This window comes from Typopeltis vanoorti, chromosome 1 (assembly GCF_054136105.1).
Source record: "Typopeltis vanoorti isolate ZY-2024b chromosome 1, IOZ_Tvanoo_1.0, whole genome shotgun sequence".
Taxonomy (NCBI): Eukaryota; Metazoa; Arthropoda; class Arachnida; order Uropygi; family Thelyphonidae; genus Typopeltis; species Typopeltis vanoorti.
The window spans coordinates 121,040,820-121,060,642 of NC_143549.1; positions in this window are offsets into that span (position 1 = coordinate 121,040,820).

Consider the following 19,823-nt stretch of genomic DNA (forward strand, 5'->3'; position numbering starts at 1 on the left):
CACTATCCAGCAGCGATTGTCTACCAACTACATCATTAAATTGAAACAAAAATTTGTATTTTTTCGCAACTTTCCTCAAGCTTCGTTTTCGCAAATGGACAGACACTTTACTTGACCTTGGGGATGAGCCAAAATCAACTGACGAATCGTAATATTTAAACCTGCTACGCATTTCTTATATAATATTTATTTCTTCCTGGTATTCCAAACGCTTTTCTTTGTAATACTTAATTTACAAAATCAAGGATGGTAATTCTTGAAGGAAGAGGCCTTAAAAGGCTTCGATTTAGCGACGTGAAGCTATTTAATGAAAGGATATTAAAAATCCAGTATTCTTTCATTCAATATCATAGATCCTATTTGTATTCAAATGAAAGAAAAAAATAAAATACAAAACGTGGAAGATTTTATTTCGGATTTCCCGAGTTAATATTACACCTGGCCTGCTGGACATGCACGCTGCTAAGTGAGTTTTTGGAAATTAAAACTGCGAAATGCGAAAATTTTGGGTTTAAGTAGTCCCAGTAATTTTGAATTCTTTAAAAATGTTTTTTTTTTTTATTTGAAACCTCAAAATTAATTTTGAAGCTTTTATCTTGTTTTGAAAACTCAAAATTTCTATTTTTTTCTTTAACTTTGAAAACAATCTTGTATATCGAAATGGGATCTTCATCTTGTAGGTAGTCAATAAACTCTCCGCTTGAGATAATTAACGAAAATTTCTCCAACCTCTACGAAACGTTTCTCTTTTAATACAGAAAAAACTTTATGTTTTTCCAAAGTCGAGAATTTCGCATTTTTCAGAAACAGCATTCAAATAATTTCTTTTTGTATTTTTTTTCGAAAGAGCAGGAATTCGTGTCCTTGCAGTCCGTGGAGTTACATTTATTACGTACATGAAACCAAAATGTTGCAGAGTTTATAATAAACTTACCCTAATCTGGGTGCAGCACATATTAAAATAAATATTATATCAAGACCATCGTAGTGAGACAACAGGTTATAATAATAGTATTCAGTGTTTGATATTTTTTTCCATTTCTTTAGAATATTCCCAGTGTTGGGGGGGGGAAGTATAGAAATAACATATTTCAGAATAACCTCAATCACACATTCCTGAATGACGTGTGGGCTTACTTTTGATCCCACTCACATACTTTCCACCAGTTCGTAATAGTACAAGTAATATAATTTGGTCCCTTCAGGATGACTTTTAGTTTGCGTATCGTCGTTGAACACATTTGCCTGGCCACCACCTTGAAGATCGATTTCACCTCAAACGCTTTCTGTTGGGTTCCGACTGGGGATCTGACTACTCCATATTCTCCACATAATTTTTCGGAAACAATGTTGCGATATAACACAATGCGTTATTGTAGAAAGAGACAATGGTACGGTAATGTGTAAAAATCTTCCACAATGTAGGAAGAATTGCATTGTCTGCGTACCCGTCGGCGTTCATTCTCCCAGGCGCTATAACCACAGGTTCGAGTCCATGCTAGTAGATCTTTTCCACCAACTTACGCATGGAAAATGCACTCGCATAAGACAATTCGCAGTCATTTCATAATACGAACTTCCAACGCTGTACAGATCAGCCATTCATTATGTTATTCGTCTTAGCGATTCATTATGATTTCAAACAGACCATGTCTTATACTAGAGTAAGACTCTTCGAAATCCTGACTGATCGTTTCAGCATGGAAATGTCAGAATTTCGGTAGAGCCCTTCTGAGCGCTCTTGGTGTTATCTTCCGAGGTTTTTCTTTGTGTGCAGTTTTTGGCTGAAGTGGCAACATCATTGCTTACAATTAATGTTGGTGATGCAATTTTTTTTTTTTTTTTTTAACCAACGTCAAGAATGAATAGGCTACTGATATGCCATCCTTTGATAACATCTCTCGAAGGATACGGAGTTCTTTACCATATGCTATTGACAGCATACGAATTAATCAGTCACTCTAGAACAGTGGGGTGCAATATATATATATATAAAGTATACAATACATTAGCCCTACCAATCTTATTGTATGGAAATGAAATCTGGACAATAAAACAAAAAAACAAACAAAGATTAATAACAGCAGAAATGAAGTTTATGAGAAAAACTGCAAAGTATACCCTATTTGATCACAAAAGAAACGAAGAAATTATGAAAGAATTAAACCAAGAACCAGTAATAGAAAAAATTAAAAAATATAAACATAAATGGATGGAATACGTTCAAAGAATGAAAATGGAAAGATTACCAAAACAAGCCTCAAAGTACAAGCCATTAGGAAAAAGAAAACCAGGACGTCCTCTTAAACGATTATATATATATATATATATATATATATATATATATATATATATATATATAATATTTAGAAACGCAGATTTGTGACACTAGAAGTACCACTGTGTCATAAACCATTGGACTTTTCACCACAGGTGGCTACTGGTGGTCTAGTTGGACACCAGGGAGGCCTAGGGGTATATTTGTTTGCCATCCATAAAAGAAATGGTTTGAATTACGGCCAAAGCAACTAAGGATATGTTGTCAGCAGTATAGTCATATACATAGTTTATATATACATGTGCATACAATATTAGTTATACATTAATTTACATACACGTATATTATTGATTCGAAAACAGGACACATTCTAATACTTTCGATACATCAGATGTGTTGTCCAATAACCTATTTACATATATTTGATATTTTATCATTAACATGATCAATATTAAAAAATCTGCGAGAAAAATGGCGTCTGAATTATAATTTTTCATACGACTATCACAGTGCGTAAATTAAAAGCCCCGTGAGTCACTTCGATTACTTCCTTATACAGACGTATAAATTTGGCCCCGTCACGCTAGCAGCTTATGAACGAGACGCATGAATTATGCTCGACAAGTACTTTCATTGTTTGCTACAAAAAAGAAAAAAAAAATCTTTTTTTTTTTGTAGCTGTTCCTAATCTTCTTGTTAAGCCGATCAGCGAGAGTCGAATAAAAATCTCTTTGTAATATCGTAATCTGCCTAAATCTCATTTTTCATTTGTCAGCAAAGGATTATTAAGTATATGAATTAACTCATCACGAAAGGGTGATTAATACGCGTCTCTCTTTGTTATAAAACTTGATTAAATGGCAATAACTCTATTAAGTAATTCTAGTTGTATTTTTTAAAAACATATTTTAATCCTATAGATTTCTTGGAATGAAGAAAACAAAGTTCTTCAGATAACAGCAGGCTTCTGTTTTTATGAGTATTTTAAATAATGCAAGTTGTCTATTTCTTCAGTCCCTCATCTTTTCTTCACCCCGCCGCCTGTCAAATTTTGAAAAGCTGGCCCTACCCATTAGAGAGTGGGTGTTCATTTATGGCGTTTAGTGGGCGGTAAACAAACAGTCGGACAGGTAATTGCAATAAAGAACGCCCCGAGACCAGTTCAAATAATAGATTCCTAGCGGGGAGTTATAATCAAGTAACTTTCAATCGCATACTTATATTCATGAGCATTCTTGAACCGTGTGTGTGTGTGTGTGTGTCTGTTGAAATAATGTATCTAAAGGAAGACAACGTGGGAGGTTCAAACTTATAGTTTAAGAGTCAAAAAGTATTAGAAATAAATACAAAATTACTTTTAGATGTATCATGTTTTGGTAGATGGATTGTCATGCATATATTTTTTGCTGAATAAATCAGTACGAATTCTCTAATGACAAGGTTGCTTTTTATCCCCTTAGTATGTCTTATATCAATTTATATGGACTTCTTGGAGTCATGGTGTATTTTTAATTTTTGTATTTTTTTTTTGGGGGGGGGACTATATTTTTTGCCATAATCTTCTAATTATCTCATAGGCAGCACAAAAAGTAGCAATATTTTGTCAATCCTCTTGGTATACATTCTTAAAAATTAATGCGGCTGCTCTTAAAATGCCACAAAGGCTTCCGTTGGTAGTGATGTACCAATCTGAATGCTTCCGTCAACGAGGACATATTTTAAGAAATGTTCTTCATACGTATTATATGTGTGTACGGTCTCGTTAATATATAATATCCGAATGCTTTTAAGCTTATTTTTGAAAAATCCACAAGCACCAATCTTGCGGCTCATGAACTATATTTATTTATCTCAAAAGGCCAAGTGCATCACGACAGTAAAGAACTCCTTTCTTTCTCTCAAAATATAAGCTAATTTTTCTTTTTTTCCTTTCTTTCTTTTTCTAAAAAATAACTTTTTCTATCTGGAACTAATAAGTTCCAATGCTGAAAACAAATTCCGAGCAGTTCAGATTATTAATTCGAGAAAAAAAAAAGTGACAGATTCGTTTAATTCATCCTGTTCACTCAAATTGGTGATAACTTCATAAATACTCTCGTCTTCTGATGATGACGATGATTTCCTGTTCACATGAAAAACGACAGACTCCACCGTTAGTCCTCAATATCTTGTGGTAGTGGAACATGTCATGGAAGATCTGAACATTGATACATTTCTCTTTTGGCAGATTCTAAGCTTGAGTACGATGTCAAATATTCGATTTTCATAATTAATCCATATAATACACTAGTTAAGCAAAAGTAAAACTCTCTTACGTGATTTTCACTTTATTAGGTTCCCCTCAAATCTGGTACTCCAGAATGGAGTGCGATGTTACATGTTGAACTGATCGCCTTTACTGCCTAAGCAACTAAGACTATGAGGTAAGCGTGTTAGGTCTGATAATTGCTATGTTCTTCTGGTCAATTTGTCTGTTTAGAGTTATAGCAGTATAAGCTATGTGTGACGACAAAATTACACATATCGATATGCTTCATTCTGAGACAGAAAGTGTTCCAATATTTATTTCAATAAAGTGTATTTGCATACATTACTAGATCTGTTACCCACCTTTCCCCTGAATCCATTTAGTCAAATTAGCTTCATAAAATGTGAAGTTAATTTTTTTTAAGTGCATCAATTTGATTTTTAAATATGACATAAATAATAAAATAAAAAACACGATAAACATCGGATTCAAAGAGCAAGTAACAACTGTAATATGAAGTGACTACAGTTCTGTTACAGTATTTATTTTATATTTTTTTATGCAAGAAAAGTTCAGACATGTTCAAAAAATGAATGGAGGCGTGATTGTCTTCATTCGGTTTTAATTTTCTCTTATAAGCTTGAGAATGACAACAGCTCCCAGTTAGTGACTATTTACAATTTTATACTACACTTTTTCACCGATTTCACTTTAACATGAATCATTCATGATGATGTATTTCAACCTATGAAAAAATGAGTCATGATTTTTTGGGGTAACGAATTTGGATTCAGCACTCGAAGTACATTAGAATCACTGAATTTCATCGCCCGGTGTGAGACCACTGCCCCGCTTATTATGAAGTGGCTTGAAAAATTGAAAAAGTTCAATGTTTGGTCTAGAGCAAGGTTTACGGACTATGTAAAAATAAATAAAAATACAAAAAATATATAAAAATTAATAAAATAGAAAAAAAATCATTAAACCACTCACAGTACTAATTTACCATAGGCCCATAAATTTTCGTGAATGAGAATCAAAAAAAAAAAAAAAAGAAAAAAAATTAATTTTTTTTTAAACTGTTTGAATTGATCAGTGCTATTGTTATAAATGGAGAGTATCTTGGACGGATAAAATATGCGTTCAATTACTATTCTTTTCACGGTTTGGATAATCCGATTTCACTTTAATATGTCACATTCAGATGCGATTTTTCATCCCATATAACAAGCTTTCAGAGGATCCTGAGTGTCCCTACACTTTAACGTAGTTTCTCTAGACGCTTTTATTAGACTCACTAATCTTTTCCCCCGCATTGCTTGGTTTCGAAGTATTCCAGTCTGTGCCACTAGCGACATTCATCACGTCTGCAATCGCCGTATTGGATAAACCTGTCAGGCTAATTTCGGACGAAACGCAGATTTAATTAATGTATTAATTCGCTTCTTTCGGTCAACATTTTAACCAGTAAGGTTAATTTTTACTGATGATGCTAATTGTTTTCGAACGAATGAAGAATGAGAATACGCTTCTTGAGATAAGAAAGTCACACACCATTTGGACTAGATGGAATTACTCCTAATGAAGAAATTAAGGTTATGAAGACTATTATACAGATAGTGTCTATCAATGGATGTGTTCTTCACCTGTTTTTCTATTTTTGCAAGAAAAATAAAAAAGATACGTTTCTGAAAGGAAAAAATGTTGCAAACTTCGTGCAACTATTTACTCACTTCAGCTGTCATCTGTTATAAAGCTTTCTTAAGATGTCCTAGACAGGATTTGAACTCACGATCTTGCAAACGAAAGATCGGGTCTCAGTTATCGGTGTTATGGTTCGAGCTGTCACATTTGCGGAAATGGAAGATCCTACAGCAACAGCAGTTCTGATTTTCTGTTCATTTTTTCTTTATGACCAAGATTCTTGCTTCATTTGAATGTAAGCTTTTTGAAACCTATGATATCTTTTTCCACTTTTTTTTAAGACGATTCAAAATCTAAAAGAACCAAAAATTTCTGGTATCTTTGATTCCAAAGAAAAGAAAGAAGTCTCATTTGAGCTTTGCTTTTTTTCTTTTTTTTTTCAATTTCATTTGGCATAATTTAGGGCTGGAATTTAATTCACATTAGATAGATATATGTATGTATTTTTTTCTCTCATTTTGTTTTGGCAATTACCACTCCACCCTTCTCGCAGTCCTATTGGCTACAACGCGAAAGGCGTTTCGTATCACGAATCTGTATTCTTGAAGACTTCCTGCTTTTAATGGCTCCCGCATACAACTGCGAACTTGCAGATTAATTCTCGCGCTAATTAAATGTGGAGACGAAATTACATTCCGATAAAGGATGGTTTGAACTGGTGGGGGCAAAAAGAAAAAAACAAAATAAAGAAAAGAAAAGAAAGAAACATAGTTCAGGAATCCAGCCTTGAGATGCCAGCAGGACACCTTGAGAGAGTTGCTCCATTTGGCCCTTTACTTGACAGCTGAGGTGTCGGTTCGTAAGACGTAATTTGGTGTCGGAACTTATCACACCTTGTGCTTATCAGCGCGATGATCTCCGATTCGTAAATTAGGGGAGGCGAAACCGGTCCCGACCGCCGATCGCCTATTGGAGATAAATGTTATTGATGGAGAGTCAGTGCTGAATGAATTGCGTGATCGGCTCCACAGCAAGCAGGTGTGGCTGGGAAAGTGGGGGCTGGAAGTTATGGTTCGAGTGCGCGAATGAGTGAAAGTCGAAATGATCGCGCTGTCTAAATACACACATACGAACCAAGGCTGTCGTACACAGAGGATTCCTCACACCGGTCAGGAAAGAGCCTCAAGCAAATCTAAGTTGTTACACGACCTTGCATTTATTAACTTAAACGACATCTAGCGACAAGAGAAATGTCATTTATCAAGTTTTTATCTGAGATAATTTTTTTTTTTTTTTGCAAATTCGTTTATTCTCTAAACTGTGAATATAGAAGATAACTTTATGGTGTTAAATTAAATTGACAAATTAAACTTTGCAAGACGTTTTCTATTTCTTTATCGTAAGCAGTGTATTGAATATGATACAGGTTTATTCTTTCAAGTAGCTGAAATGTAACGCACGTACTATGTGATCTATTTATCGAGCTGAAATTCTGTGTGTGAGACAGAAGAAAGAGAATGAAAGACGTGTATGGGGGGACTTTCTCCATAACGTTCTGCGTATATTCTCTCTTTCTCTCATTAATATATATATATAATTTTGGAATATTCGTAAAGACCTGATGTGGAAGGTTGTGCAGCAACAATCGATCATTTGAATACTTCTTCAACTCATCAGTTCCTTAAGACGTATAAAGTTCCCTGATTAGAATTCATGGAGAATTAATGCAGCCTGCACGTATTAAGGGTGCGTATGTTTGTAGATCTCTGTGTTCACACAGATCTACGGAGACTGTTTTAAGGGATGAAAAATCCGAATTTCGTGGAGGGAACCAACCCTCTGCCTCCGCAGGGCAAGCTAACTAACTTGATTGAAAAGACGTGATAAAGGTTCCTCATGTCATAGACGGATTTCGAACCCTGGTCTTTCCAAAAAAAAAGGAGGGGGGGGCTTGTCTTTACGCACTGAGCTACGGAGGCTCACTTGGACTCCTAATAAATACAAATAGCAATCACTAAAAGGAGATAATTTCACAGAATCATGGAGTGGGAACTCAAACTATGATTTTTATTATAAGTCACGAACTTTGTATTCGTTTTAATTAGTAAATGGTAATAATTTCCAAAAGAAAATGAAGGAAAAAATACATTTCTTAGTTGAATTTGAATTGCTTGGGGGGGGAGAAGAAAAAGACAAATATCAACAAACACGGCTGACAAAGCTGCTCTACTCATTTTTAAGAGATTCTATTTTCCTGCACGTAATCATGCAATGATTCTTTTCACTAACCACAAATGACTCAGTTTTCATCATCATCATCATAATCATCAAATTCCTGCCATGTACCCTCAAGGGGTGTACAGGATATGATAGTACTACATGAAAATAATTACATCATTATTAATTTCCCATCTACAATTTTCCTCCAAATCAGTCTGTTACTTGTCAAAACTCCAACATTATCAGATCTTATATTTCTATCGTCTAAAGCACTTTGTACCGTATCAATCCACCTATATCTTGGTCTTCCTCTGGGTCGTTTTGCTGCCAACCTGGCAGACAATACTTGTTTTGCTAATCAGTTTATATACACTTGTTTTGCTAATCAACCATATCGGACTTTACGTGGGTGTTCCATAGGCTCGATTTCTTTTCAAACTTCTCTGGAAGTTTCATGACGTAAGTAGTAGTCTGTCTGGTTATAACGTATGGATAATGAACCAGCAATACACGCTTTCCAAGTCGATTTGGTATTTTCCATGAATGTTTTACAACAAATACCAATAACTAACCGTAAAGTCGTTATGAGTCCGCTTACATTTTGAAAACTGTATACTGAATTCGAACTCTTTGCTACGAGTTTAACTCATTTAGGCGAGTAAGCGGTGACTTAATTGCTAAGGCATTTGTTTAGTTGCTTAAGTCGACATATGTTAGCAGAAACTACCAATTATTCCCCTTCAGCCTGCAGCAGCAACAACAGATATTTTCTTCTTCTTCTTTGCGTATATGTGTACGTTTGCTTAATGTGGTTGAAGATTCTAACCAACCACGTCCACTAATGTACTGGTCGATTTATTTTCCTCTCATAATCTACGCTGCTTTAATGCCTAAGACAAAAGCAGTTATTTTTAATTGGGACAGTTTTCTTATTTATAACTGACTTTAAGAGGAGACTCCATTACTATTAGAATGCATTTAACTCGATCTACTAGCTACGGAAATGATAGTTAAGGCGTTCCTCAACCAATATTGCTCAGTCATAATTGAGGCGGCAAGAGAAATTACAATTTAGATATGTTGGAGGAGGGAACAGAGTTTCAAATCTGAATTATGATTGAGTCATTTAGCTTGATGTGTCTACAACGAGCCATTATTTTGGATCGAATGCTAAGCACAGTACAGGTAACTGCGACAAAGCAGATCATCTGAAAATTGTTCCTTTATACACTGTTCTCGTACAGAAAAAAAAAAAGTGTCTAAATAGTCTTAATACAACAATAACAATAATAATAATAATAAACAGAATGAGGGAAGAGAAAGAAAGTTGGAAAATGTTTGTTATTCCGACTGCAAAAATCCGACTATCGCTTCCTTTAGTTGAATTTGAAAAAATTTGGGACCCTTCTTGCAAAACAGTTGGCTGAGTGGGTTGAGTGGATGACGTCAACGCTCTCAAGCTACCAGACTCTGTTGCGCAGAAAGCATAGATGTCTAATCTCATGTGCCATTGATCTTTGGGCAAGTCTATAGAAGGACACAATTTTCATCCCTCGGGATGAGACCACCATCGGGGGACTGGGAGACAGAGGGCTAGGATTGACTTGGCTAGGCTGTTTGTTGCTAAAACAACTGGGACTACGAGGTAAGGTTATTGCGTTTGTTAATTGCTCATGTTCTTTTGGTCATTTTGCCTGTTATATGAGATGAAAGATCAGTGGTTCCAGGAAAAAAAAAAATCCTATCTTCGTATGAGACTGACTATCTCACCTTCAGTTGAAAACACCTTATTTAAAATACCAGACTAGATTCGAAAACTTTGGTCTTTCTCCAGTCGCAGGGCACCGTCGTTTCTGATTGAACTACGGAGGCCTTAGATATATGATTATAATCTAAGGCCTCCGTATGTTAGAAGGAACTTTGCATATACACATAGCCGAGGAAGGTAGGCTGCTGAATTTTATGTTGTTAAAAAATAGCATCAAAAAAGTAACAAACACGCATTTAGTATGATAAACAAATTATTTATTCGAAACCAACATTTTTTCTATATTACTTTTTTTTAAATTAGATCAAAATTTACCTTTTAATTTTTTTAAAGGTCTCAATATCAAAATGGATTTGCTTAATGATATTTCGTTTGATCTCAAGAAGGCCATGCTTTTATATTCTTTATTATAGTTTGAAATCAAAATTAAATTAAAAAAAAATAAGTTAAACACAATTTTTAACTTAAAGAAACGATATCTCTCTGAAGCATAAGGAAACCTTTATACTTGCTCCCCCGTTTCTTTATTTGAAATCTCGATTTGTTTTCTTTTGTGGAATAAGGAGATGTGAAATACAAATATAACATAATCATCCTCATTTTTAATGTATAATTGCAGAGAATGTACCAAATGTTATAAACTAGTTCCTATCGACTACTTTCTCCAAATGGATCGGTTATTTGTCAGGTCTTTGATTTCAATAAGCTCCTACGTTTCAGCCTACAAAACCAATATAACTCATCGACCCAACTATATCTTCATTGGGTCTTGTTTGTCATTTTTGCTTTAAATGCATGTTTTGCTAATTTGTTTTTTAATCTTCCATCCTGGGAGAGTAACCATGCTATCTTACACACCTCTGCTTACACATTCTTGGATATTAACATTCTCATTTTTTTTTTTTAATATGGTTTTGACGTTGATGCTATCTGCTCACTCCAATAATTTTCCACGGAACTGTCATATCTCTAATCCCCAATCTTTCATCAGCTACCCAAATATAGCAATCGCAACAAATTTATTAAAGTGACATTCGGCACAACACTCTTTTGAAAATTTGGTCTCTCTCTCTCTCTCTCTCTCTTTCTCTTTTACGGGGCCTCCTCGCATTTCGAGCTCTTTCGCTAAGCTACTGCGTTTCCCTTACCCTAGAAACAAAACCGCTTTTTGCAGTCATGTCAACATGAAAATGTCGCAGTAACTTTTTACCGTTGATATGTCGAGTGAAGCACCTTAGCCGTCTAGTCTACTAACAAAAAAAAAAAAGAAGGAAAGAAAGAAAGAAAAGCAACTCGAAACAGGAAGCAGGTGCTTTGCGATAATTTTCCTGACAAACTGTACTAAGATTTTCAATAAAGAATTTCAGTAAAAATTTAACTCCAGAATGAAGCTCTTATATCAGTAGCGAATCTAAATAGGTGTTTTATTCATTTGTAGCGAACAATCGAAATTCGAAATAGTTGCAACTGACTCATGTAATAAATGCCTCGACTGAATTATGTTTTTTGGTAACATTTAATCTTGTATTCGGCTTTGGGTTCTAAATTCACAGCGACAGACATGATTTCAATAATAATGAATTTCACCAATTCAGATATTGCTTAATCAATTTCATCAGTAAACTCTAAAATCAAGTGCTATTTAGGAAAAGGTAGAAAGTGTTCGCAACATTTCTTACAATTTTTTTTTTTTTCTTATGTGACCACCACACGCTAAAGATATTTTGTAAACATATAGCACATTCGCACGGTGGGCTGGAAATACTGCTCTAGAGAACAAATGGAACTGTCCGAGCCATTTCAGGCTTGCCTCCAATAAGTAAAGTGATAGTAATGTCACATCGGGTGATGAAATTCATCTCCCACCTAAAAATAATAACAATATCCATGCCCATGTCGGGATTCGAACCGCCGCCTGTTACGCTAACAGCTAAAAATAAATTGCTAAAAATTGCAGACAGCAATAAAATATTTGAAAAAATCCGCAACCCTTCAGAATTAATACTGTCAGACAAGGAGAATGAGACCCACTAACTCACCTTCTTACAGGAATAATAAAAGTTTAAAATAAAGGTAATATTGAAGATGCAGGAAAGGGTCCGAGGAGTATGGATACTCCCTTCAGAAATGTCAACAAATTTAACAAAACCGTGTTGGCAAATGTTATCCGTTTTTCCTGGCGTATTCAACATTTAATTAAAGTTATAAAAAAGTCCAAAGCATAAAAGCTCTAAAGAAATGTTTTCAACCAAAGAACTGATGCAACCCCATTTCATTGCTAGCAGATATAGCGTATATTAGCGGCATCAGGAGAGTTTCATTGAAAATATTCCCATATGCAAGGAAACGAACACGGGGTTGAACACTATAGAGCTGCATGCTTCTCGCCAAATAGCCTCAAGTTTGAGAACTGAGTTTGATTTAAAAATAATCATATCCTCATAATAAAATCAATCAATCAAATCACACTAATTAACTAGTATTCTGAGCTGTCTTTTTTCTTCCTCAAATTTAAAAACCTTTCAAAATAATCAATTATTTTAACCCAAATAATGGTTCAAATTTTGGGCCTGTTATAGATAATAAACCATAACCCAGGGCGAACCTCAGCTACTGGGCGAGTCCGCAGGTGGTGGACAGCGGAACTGTTACAGATATGTAAACTAGCTGGAATAAGAGGAAACCTGAAACGCATCTTCCGTCGCGCAGATTACCAAGGGACCCGTTCGGGTTTTAGGTAGAGGGACCCGTTTGAAAAATATGTTACAGTCTCTCTTAGACACCATTCCTCAGCATTAGAAATTCCATCAATCGGCCCGCTATCTGTTTGGGGAGATGTTTAGGGGGCAGCGTAAAGAAATGGTTCTGCAAAAGGACGGAAATGGCAACGACAACGGCACCAGACTATGGCTTTAGGCAACTGGAACATATTTCTCTGACAGGGAAGGAGAAGGAACTGGTCAAGGAAGCTAAGCGCTACCAACTAGATTTAGTCGGGCTCTCTTCGACCAAGAGGAAAGGCTCTGGAACTGTCGATCTGGATGAGGGGGTGGAAGCTCTACTACTCTGGTGTGAACCCGACAATGCCTGCTCAGGGAGTGTGGGGATACTCACAAGCTCGGCTATCAGACTGTGTTGCTGAGTGGATCCCATTGGGGGAACGTGTGTGTGTGTGTGTGTGTGTGTGTGTGTGTGTGTGTGTGTGTGTGTGTGTGTGTGTGTGTGTTAACCACCTTTCCGACCATTATGGTTCAAATACGCATCATCATACGCTTCGTATCCATCATATATTTCAATGTAATATCAATGGTATTACAATTTATTATGCACTTCGCATCCATTGGTAAAGGCTCCAGATGAAAAACCACAACTTGGCTGTGGTGCAAGCCTATGCACCTAATCTGGAGTCAGAATACTCTGCCTTCCTAGAGGAAGCGGATGCTGCTTTTGATAGGGTGACAGACATGGAATCAATCCTGCCGATGGTGACTTTAATGCACATGTTGGAACAGATGACCAGACATGGAGTGGGGGAGGTGTGGTTGGGAGGAATGGAGACCCTGACCTTAACGCGAATGGCTTAAAAATTATTGAACTTCTGCTATCTACTAACAGCTTGTCCATAATGAATGCCTTCTTCCAACACCGAGAAGTCCACAAGTATACCTAGTACAGGGATACACTTGGACGAAGGTGTCTCTGATTGACTTCTTTATAGTCCCAGCAGACATATTTTCCTCAAGTGCTGGACGTTCGTGTGAGGAGAGGGGAAGAACTGTGAACTGACCACCACCTTGTTGTCTGCACTCTACGGCTACAGAAACCAAATGCTACCATGAATGCTGGTAGATCTAATCAGCTATATCATGTGAAATGGAAGGCATTGGAAAATGAGTCTGTGAGGAAGAATTTTGCAGATAACATCTCCTTCAGGTTCAAAAAGATTCCCAAGCATAGTGTGAGCTGTTCAGAACAGCTGGCACTGCCTTTGCACTCTCATGCTGTGGCACAAAGCGGCTCGGCATGGCGACGGGCAGTGAGAAAAGGACACCTTGGTAGAACCAAGAGGTCCAAAAAGCTGTCCGGGCAAAAAAATAGATCACGTGAGATACGTTTCCGGTACACTGAGGCGCGAAAAGCTGCTGCTGAGGCAGTAAAGACAGCAAAGCAGAAGGCTGGAATCCTTCGGCGAAAGATTACTCGTCCTATGCAAATGCAAACAAAGTATTCTGGCAGACCATCCGTCGCTGTGCACAGCAAGGGCAATTAAAGTCTCTGATGGTGCAATTTTAACAACCGAGAAGGATATCCTCCACAGATGGAGGGAGTACTTTGAGAGCCTTCTTAATCCAGGCAGCACAGTAACTCTGGACATCCAAGATGTGCAGATCGGGGTGATGACTAGTCTCACAGCAAAAGAGGTCCATTTAGCAATAAAATCGCTTAAATCGGGCAGGGCTGCTGGTGATGATGAAATTCGGCCCGAAATGCTAAAAGCCTTAAATCGAGACGGTGTTCTCTCGCTGACTGGAGTGTGTCAGGCTGCTTGGATATCTGGGCACACACAAAAGCAATGAGAGACAGGCATAATAATACCAGTCTTCAAGAAGCGAGACCAGAGAGATTACAGCAACTATCTCTCTGCTCAGCCTGCCTGGGAAAGTATATGCTTGGAAAGAAGGTGCAGGAGCACAGTTGAGTCAAAGTTCCAAGAAGAACAATGTGGTTTTCGTCCTGGTAGAAGCACAATTGACCAAATCATCACTCTAAGGCAAGTCTTTGAGAAATCTTGGGAATATGACAAGGATGTCTACACATGTTTTGTGGACTTGGAAAAGGCATATGACCAGGTTCTTCAGGATTAGCTTTGGCAAGTAGTACAGGAGTACGGAGTGGGTGGCCAACTATTAACCGCCATCAAGTCCCTGTATGAATGCCTGGAGTTTTGTGTCAGGGTAAACAGCACAAAGTCTGAACCTTTCACAGTCTCCATTGGTCTCCAGCATTCACAGGGCCTTGATGGTGGCTAATAGTTGGCCAAATCTTCACTAGGTCATCTGAAAAATGCAGATGACCTAGTTCTGCTTAGCTCTTCCACAGATGACCTGCAGCGGACCCTGGATAGGGTTGTAGCTGTTTGTGCAGAAGTCGGAATGAAGATATGAGTGTAGCCAAAATGGAAACATTTGTGGTTTCAAGACAACCATCCCGGTGCAATCTACATGTGAGTGGAGATCCACTGAGGCGGGTGGAGAAGTTTAAATACCTTGGGTTCATATTCACGAGTGATGGAAAATGGGACGTAGAGCTAGATACCCGAATTGGCTCAGTAAGTGCAATATTGCGAGAGCTTGTGCGTTCGGTAGTACTGAAGCGAGAGTTTAGTCAGAAGGCAAAGCTAGCTGTCTTCAATATAGTCTATATCCCCATCCTCACCTATGATCATGAGAGCTGGGTAATGACCGAAAGAATGCGGACACGAATCCAAGCGGCTGAAATGAGGTTCCTTCGAGGGATTGCGGGACTTGTCAATAAACTGTAACTATTGGTTACAGTTTATTGACAAGACTCGAGAGTCAGAAGCTCTGCATTTCGGAAACCCTCAATACTCAATCGCTGCTTCTGTGTTGAGAGATCACAGTTACGATGGTACGGGCACCTGGTCAGAATGCCACAAGAGAGGGCCCCAGCAGGCCCTCTTTGGCAAGTCGGAGGGTGGGAGGCCACGTGGAACGCCAAGGACTCGCTGGATAGATTATTTCCAAAAACCTTGAGTGGACACGTCTGGAAGTCACACCTGAGCTTGGTAGTGGAGGATCGTTACCACTGGAAGTTCCTCTTATAAGCTTCTTTCCCCACCACCCAATTAGGAAAGGTGGGCCTTGAAGATGGATGGATGGATAGATAGATAGATAATAAAGAAAATGAATAGCGAAGATTATAATACATAACTAAGAGACATAAAAATACACTTCTTGTAATTAGTTCCAAAGACTTCAAATACGACAAGAGGCAGTTTATTGAACAAATATTTTAAAGCCATGTTAATTCAACAACATTCATACCGCTAACAATTTCAACAATTAGTGGTTTGAGTTTTTTTTTTAACTCTGTTTTCTAAATAACCTTTATTCTTTTTTTTAATTTTTCCTTTGCTTCTCCAATCTTCAAATTATTAAAATTTGTTTAATTTCAATTTTAATAATTTTAATGGTCCGCATTGTTGAGCCAACTGCCGTTTATATTTGTAAAAGTTCAGCAATTTGTAAAAGAATGCAAGCGCCATCTATCAACACATGACATAACTAACTTGGAAATGTTATCATTTACAGTAACATATTACTGTTAATATAATTAACGGCTATTTTAGCCTGTTTTTGTTTAGGAGTGTCCCTTATATTTAATACATTGGCTAACATAACTCAAAAGGGGTATGCATATATTTTAGGGCATTACGGGCGAGTGTAGAAGGCAATTATGGCAGAATAAAAAATGTGGAAAAATTATGTACATACCTTGACTTTGGTTTAAAGATGCCTTCTAAATCCAAGCTCTTGTTGAAAGGGGGGGGGGGGAAGAGAGGAAAAGAACATGAGTATGTACTTGGGAACCCAGGTTACTATTAATAATATATATATAAATATATATATATATATATATATATTATTTTGTTGTGGGGGGAGGAAAGAAGTGGAAGGGTATCCTTATGTGGAGAACTGGGGCAAGGGTTTACGGGGTGTGGACCGTTTCGGTCATCGTCGGAACTTTGTGGGAATGACTGTAGGGCTATGTCAAGGCTGAAAGATGTATCTGCCAAATTTGCGCATTTGTTGTCGCTAAATGGCAGGAGGCGTGGCTTAATTTGTAAGTTTTGGAACGTCCAACATTCGGAAATTAGGTAGGGGCGGTGGACTTTGATAGAATTACCATCGCATTTTATGGCAATAGTTTCGGATATTCTAAGCATCGTTTCGTTTTCTTGTTTGTCAATGATTATGGCTTTGCCAATTTGGGGAATGTGTTTTAGTTCAAGGGCGTGAGCTGCAATTTCAGTCTTCCCTGTATTCTGTGGTTTGTTTTTCTTTTTGATGTTGCGATGTTTTTTCGTGTTCAGATATTCTGGAATGGGAATATTGCAATCCCTGAAGTGCTCTTGTAGTCTAGTCCATAACGACCTAATTGTAGAGCCCGTGTAGGTGACGTCACAGTCTTTTTGACAGGGAAATTTGTAGACTTCGTTGTGGTGTTCGAATAATTCTTTATGAGTGAGAGATTTAGTAGGTTTTAGGAGAGTTCCTAATTTATGGTTTGTGGTGAATACTAGCTTATAGTCCGTGTTTTTGAAAATGTATTTGTAAGCCTTGTATGTGTTTTGGATGTATGGCAATTTGATGACCATACGTGTCGGGAAGTCTGCTTTTGTTGTATTATTGTTAAGACGGCATTTTGCCGTAAAGTTCGCGTAATTTATTAGATGCGTGGGGTAGTTGCGATTTTTGAAAACCTGTGTTAAATACTTGAGTTCAGTGTTAAGAAAATTGCTGTTGGTGGAGAATTTGTAAGCATTGATAAATTGTGATAGGATGACAGATTTTTTAACGGAATATGGGTGGTATGAATTGAAATGAAGGTAGTTTCCGACCTGTGTCGGCTTGTGAAATATCTTCGTGGCAATTCTGTTATGGCTTCTGATTAATGTAAGATTTAAGAAATTGATGGATTTGTTCTGTTCTGTTTCCATGGTGAATTGTAGTCTGTTGCTAAAATCGTTGAGGGATGTTTGTAAGGCGGAGATATGTGACGGTTTGCCAATGCATAGAATATCGTCTACGTATCTGCCATAGAAGGTGATGCCGGGGGGGGGGGAGTAGAAGTGATTCAATGTGCGCCAGGAATAACTCCGCTAATTGTCCACTGATGTTTTGGCCCATTGGGAGACCGGAAGTTTGAACATATAAGGAGTTGTTGAATTTAAAGAAGTTGGCGGATATTGTGAGTTTAATCAAACTAATGATGTCATTTGGTGTTAAATTTGTGCGTGTGTGTAGGGTGTGGTCCTCGGAGAGTAGTGTGTGTGTACGATGTCTAAAGTTTTGGGAACATCCACGTTGGTGTATAATGAAGTTGCATCTAGTGAGGAGAGGATGTCATCCTGGGATGGAGTAGTGTTGCTTAATTTCCAGAATAGGTCATCTGTATTTTTGATCATACAGATAGACGATGTTAGTAGTAGTTTGATGAGTTTGGCAACAAATTTGGATAAAGCAGCTGTGGTAGTGTTTTTGTAGGAGACTATGGGTCGTATCGGATAACCGTCTTTGTGGGTTTTGATGTTCCCGAACATATAGGGGGTGCGAATGGTGCGGGGGGGTTGTGTGTCTCATTGTGGTTTTATCTATTTTGTTTTGACTTTTTAAGGTGTGTAAGGTGCTCTTTATCTGTTTTATGAGGTCGGGGGTAGGATCATTGTGGATTATTTGGTAGGTGTGTTGGTCGTTTAAGGCGGCCATTATTTTGTTGTGGTAATCCGTTTTATTGATGATGACAACGGTGTCACCTTTGTCAGCTTTTGTGATCATGATATCAGGGTTATTTTTTAAAGATAAAAGGGCACATTGTAAGTTGGGAGTGATGTTGGGTTTTACTATTATTTTGCTATTTATAATGTTGTTTATCTTTTGGATTATTGTGTCTCTGTTTGGGTCATTTTCAAGTTTCGCTTGGATTTCGATGATGATGTCTTTTTTCAGTACGAATTTAGGGGATATCGCGAAGTTAAGACCATTGTTTAGGATGATGATCTCGTTCGGTGTGAGAACGTGGTGTGATAGGTTTTTGATGGAGTTGTCAAGTGTGGGTCGTGAGGTGAAGGTGTCAGAAAGATATTCAGACGATGCCCGAAACGGTCCACACCCCGTAAACCCTTGCCCCAGTTCTCCACATAAGGATAGCCTTCCCCTTTCCTCCCCCCACAACAAAATAATATATATATATATATATATATATATATATATATATTTATATATATATTATTAATAGTAACCCAGGTTCCCAAACTTATTTCCCGTGACTCAATTACATCCCCATGTTCTTTCCCTTTCTTCCCCCCCCCCCTTTCAACAAGAACTTGGATTTAGAAGGCATCTTTAAACCAAAGTCAAGGTATGTACATAATTTTTCCACATTTTTTATTCTGCCATAATTGCCTTCTACACTCGCCCGTAATGCCCTAAAATATATACATACCCCTTTTGAGTTATGTTAGCCAATGTATTAAATATAAGGGACACTCCTAAACAAAAACAGGCTAAAATAGCCGTTAATTATATTAATAGTGTTTTAGAGGAGTAGCATGGGAATTTTCCAGAAATTATACTTAATTTTTATTGTGTTTGTAACCATAAAACCCTTCAACGATTGGCTCTCTACTCATACCACCCTCTTCTCCCATCCCCGTGATACATAATACACTTTAATTATAGATCGTTTTAGCACTCGCTCCAAACACTAGGCTATGTCATGGGCTCACATCATACTTTTAACGATTGTATAACATTCACAAAAAGCAAACTACCAAAAAAACCATCCTCACATACACCGCGCAAAAAATGCACATATCTTTCCTCAAGCACTGCCTACATCACAACGTCACGCCAAACTTTGCC